Source organism: Bactrocera neohumeralis, chromosome 5, assembly GCF_024586455.1.
Source record: "Bactrocera neohumeralis isolate Rockhampton chromosome 5, APGP_CSIRO_Bneo_wtdbg2-racon-allhic-juicebox.fasta_v2, whole genome shotgun sequence".
In the NCBI taxonomy this organism is placed as follows: Eukaryota; Metazoa; Arthropoda; class Insecta; order Diptera; family Tephritidae; genus Bactrocera; species Bactrocera neohumeralis.
In genome coordinates this window covers 9,516,487-9,521,395 of record NC_065922.1, presented here as the reverse complement: position 1 = coordinate 9,521,395, position 4,909 = coordinate 9,516,487, and the positions used below count along the sequence as shown (strand labels likewise).

Here is a 4,909-nt window from a genome sequence, read left to right as displayed (position 1 = left end):
TTTAATAATTTTTATTTATTTAATTTATTATTTTATTTATTACTATATATATATATATATTTGTATGTGTGTATGTATTACAGTTCAGCGGTACTTTTCATATGCACACATGTCAAATGTAGTTGTACAACAAAAAAATATATGTATGTTTTGCAATTCATGTAAATTAATACGCTTTTACGAGTTAATCTTTATTTTTTTCGTTTTATATTTTTTTTTAATATTTTATTTTTTTTATATTTATATTAAATATTTTTTTTTTTTTAATTTTTTTTTTTTTTAATTTTTTTGTTGTAATTTTTAGTTAGAAAATTTTTACATTTTGTTTTTGCAAATTCAATATATCTAAATGCAATTTTTTCCATGCGACTTTCCATCGTTTTTGTTTTTGTTAATTTTTGTATTCTTTTATACATACTAGTAGTACTATTTTTATGGCTGTATACTTATTTCATATTTACCGCATATTTTTTGTTGCTGTTTTTTCTTAGTTAGTATAGTTGTAATTACAATAAATACAATAATTGGCTCAAGGGGCATTCAGCTACGCGCAGGTGAACGTTTGTTTGCTGTACAAAAGTACCGTTACATATACATATGTATATATGCACATGTGTCCATATGTATGAGTGCGTAGTAATGCCTGTGCATGTTTTTTTACTTTTGATTTGGTTGTTGTCTATAAGTGCAAGCATGCACACACACACACAAACAGGTTTTTAGTAAGCCGCCACTGCCGCAAATCCACATTTTTCTATGCACAAGCTTACATACTTCAGTATTATACATACATTTACGTTATACACAATCACAGTTGCACATTAGCATACACATGTATGTGAGTGTATGTGTGTAGTCGTGTGTCCTTTTAATGAAATTGCATGCGGCAGCGTTTAGCGGTGAATTTAATTGTGTAGTTTACTTTTATTTACTTGTGGCAAGCATAAACGGTTTGTGTTAATTATTTTATGCCGCTTTGCATATGCGCTTAATTTGGTTTGCGGTATTCAATTATGAATTTGTAGATATTCGCCTATTTTTTCTACACTTTATTATGCATTACTTTTACATTACATCCCCCAATACGTACATAAGCTGTGCATTTTTATGTTCAATTAATTGCTGTGCGAGAAAAATATGCGAAATTAATTAAGTAATATATGCTTTAATTACATTGTGCAGAGGTTGTAGTGTAAATACAGTTTTTTTTTATAGGAATACAGGGTGAGCTGCTTATATGGTATATGAAAGATAAGCGCCAAAAGGTATGCTACATAAAATATTACTGCCTACATTCAGGCGTGAAACTATTTTCATAATTCTAATCATGTTTTCTTTAGTTAGTTCTGTAAAATTTAATCAAATTTGTCTTAAATACTAAATAAATTACTATGAAAGAGTACGAGTACTGTAAAACAATTCTAAGTGCCGTGAAGAATACTTTTAGACAGCACAAAATAGATTCATAACAAAGTATTAAAGTACTAAGTATTCATTATTATACTATGCATGCTTGACACAGCGGGAAAGCACTCTAAAAAGCTACTTAAACCAAAACTCGAAGCGGCTATCAACTAAGCTGGATGACTCTTCCCTAGACAACACGGCTTTAGACCCAGCAGATCAACTCTAGGAGCTATAAAATGCGTCATTGAAAGTGTAGAAGCTGTACAGGATAGTTAATTATCGACGTTTTCGAAAAAAAACCTTAAAATCCTCATCTACCCCAGAGCTGCTGTGCGGAGCTACTTTAGTAACAGAAAACCATATGGTATATGTGGTATATATGTAACTATACCAAACTAGAGAGGGACAGACGGTTACGTCAGGAGCACACAAGAATCCATTCTAGGCCTAGAATTGTGTTACATCAGCGACGACGCTATACCAAAACTCGAAATGTCAGACAGGTACAGACAGCCATCTCGTCAGGAGCAGAACAAAGATCCATTATAGGCGCAGACTTGTGGAAAATCAGCCACGACGCTATATTAAAACTCGAAATGCTAGACGAATCGTACTTAATTGGCTACGCAGCTGGCATTGCAACAGTAACCTCAGCACGAGACACAGAAGAAGCGCGAAGAAAGCTTAAACAGGCCATGATACGGACCCAATCATGGCTCGACTCGTACAACCTCCAGCTCGCTGCGGAAAGAAACAGAGTTACTAATGCTAACAAATAAGTGAGAAAACGACTCCACCTCGAAATACCTAGGCGTAAAGCTGGACCGAGATTAACAAGTCGACTTTTACAAAGCTGGGCTGTTATCTAGTCACGGATACTTCGAAAAGTACCTCCACAGAAAGAGAAAAGTCGAGGAACAGTCATGTCTATACAACGGCGTGACAAGAGACGACGCTGTACACACTTTCTTTGGATTTCTGCGATGGCAGCGAAAGCCCACCACCATAGAAAACCTGGTTGTCACAATAAACGCGGAAAATTTAATCAACGTCATGCTGGAGAGTGAAGCAAACTGAGGGATTATCCAGAAATTCGCAGCAATTTTGCTATGCAGCAAAAAGCGCAGGTACACAGGTGCAAGTCTTTTAATGAGAAATATGGAACGCCGCCATGCAGTAATGCAAATGTGGTTGAAATCGATTCCCAATTGAAATGGAAAATTAGCATTGAAATAAAGAATGGTTTGTGCAAGAGTTACCGAGTCTGCTTCGACGAGGTAGTTAGTATACTCCTGCACCAAATGCTCATACGAGGATGAGGAGTTGACTCGCTTTGCAGCAGCAATTTCTGAAACAGCTAAACTTGAGTAATTAGGCTATATTCTAGTAAGATTAGCTTCAATAGTTACTTTCGGATGAGACTACCCTCTGGACTTGAATGAATGAGATGTTTAGTAGGAGAGGATACTACCTCCATGTATACGGACGCGTCCAAAATGGACTGCAGAATAGGGGCGACAGTATACTCCAATGATCTTCACACCTCTATTTTCTTCTATCCGTCTATCAAACTCAGTCTGCATCTTCCAAGAGAAAGTACTAGATATAGAGAAGGACTGTGAAGTTCTGTTAATATTAGATAGCCAGACGCCATTGCTGTCCTTCACGACGGCAGGGATATATTCCAGTGAGTCAATAACTGCAGAAAGGCTTTAAGCTCAACTTAAGGTCAACTCGACTCCTTCATAATTTGGGTTCCTGATAACATAAACATTTTCGGCAACGAAAACAAACAGACGAGTTGACAAAGCTAAAAATGTCTTTAGACAAATCCGAGATGGAGCTAATACCAGCTAAGAACGATCAAGATTTATATGAATTTTTAAAAAACGATTTAGAACAAACAGAAAACAATAACAAGTTGTCAGGAATTGAACCAAGGACTTATTAAGTAGACCCAGATTTATTAAGTAAGTCGAAGGCACCGGCCTTTTAGCAAGCGCTAAAACTGAGAGTGTGTTGTAAAAATATTTGCTGCAGAATCACCACGCCTTGAATTACTGTTCACAAAAAGAATAACGGATGGATCACTGAAAACTATTGTGAGAAATCATTTGGGCCTAAGAAAAGTGAAAGCACGACTGAGCATATTAAACGTTAATCGCTACGCGCATTGAAGTCTATTCCGGAAATTGACTTTAACAACTGTTTCTTGAGTTGAAAAAACCGTTGAAATATGTGTATTGGGGCCAATAAATAGTCTAGGCCTTCCTAAATAATAAACTAAAATCTTAGATCGATGTCTAAATTTTTAGGGTTCGTGGCTTCTAAATTTGTAGGCGGTCAGTTCAATATCTTAACTTTAGACGCGCTTTTCCTGAAACAGCATTTTTCGAATTTGCATCGAAATTTTTCGAAGAGGGTCACACAGCTAAAAAAGTTGGCTGTAGACAAATCTTTTCGAAAGCATTTGTAGAATATTCTTAGTAAGTGTCTAATAAAATTAAATAAGAATTTTAACACTTATAAACATTTTTTAATAAATTTTAAAAAAATAAATAAATAAATTTTTTACACATATTTTCAATCAACTATTAGAAAAATCTGAATTTTGAATATTTTTTCTTTATTTTTTTTTATGACTCACCCTGTATACTCTCTATTTGACTTTTTCACTCTTAACTTTTTGCTCTTTAACTCCTGCATTTTTCTTAATACGATGTATATATGTATTCACTCACACTCCATTACATAACTATTCAACTTAATTAGTAGTTCAGTGCTCGGAGGGAGCGTATTTTCTTATCTAATTACAGTTGGCTGCTCGCATTCGCTCAAAATATCTCACATTCTTCATGCTTGATGTGATTTATGTATTAGCAGTTGGCAGAGGACAAAGCATTTCGAGTTTTTCTACGATTTTCGATGTGAAATTTACATTTATGTACTTTTTAACTACAATATTTTTAATGTTGTTGTAATAATAATTGCTATAACGTGTACTTTGTTGTGGTTCTTCCTATTTGATATGTACAAAAGTTCGTTCTTTTTATAAATTGACTAAGTTTATGCTTTTTGCTGTAATGAATAGTTGCCTATTTGTATTTTTTTATATTTTATTAATTTTTTATTTTTATTCAATTTATTTTTTTATTCTTATTTTATAATTTTTTAATTCTAAGTTTAGTTTTTTTATAATTTTTTTTATTACATAAATATTTATATTAAATTAGTGGAATATTTCGAATGACGTCCTAACCTTTTATAATGAATAATAATTGTATGGTAATTTGTCACATGTATTTATTTATGTATTTACATTACTTGTATTAATAATTTTTTAAATTTTTGTATGTCAAAGATTTTTTATTTAATTTTTTTTTTAAATATTTTTATAGTATTTACAGCATTTATCTACAATAAATAAATTTGTATCACTGTAGGCACTGTTAAAATTACAAAAAAATTAATTTAATTTAAATGCTTAGTAATAGTTTACAGT

The 4,909-nt window shown here is 32.8% G+C and overlaps 1 long non-coding RNA gene across 1 annotated transcript; it reads right to left on the bottom strand.

Moving 5' to 3' along the window:
* Nucleotides 1-249: 249 nt before the first annotated feature.
* Nucleotides 250-4,573, bottom strand: LOC126759940 (uncharacterized). Its single transcript, XR_007667126.1, has 2 exons — nucleotides 3,365-4,573; nucleotides 250-2,962 (listed from the first exon to the last, which is right to left on the bottom strand). It is a non-coding gene; the product is annotated as an uncharacterized LOC126759940 (long non-coding RNA).
* Between the last annotated feature and the right edge of the window lie 336 nt (nucleotides 4,574-4,909).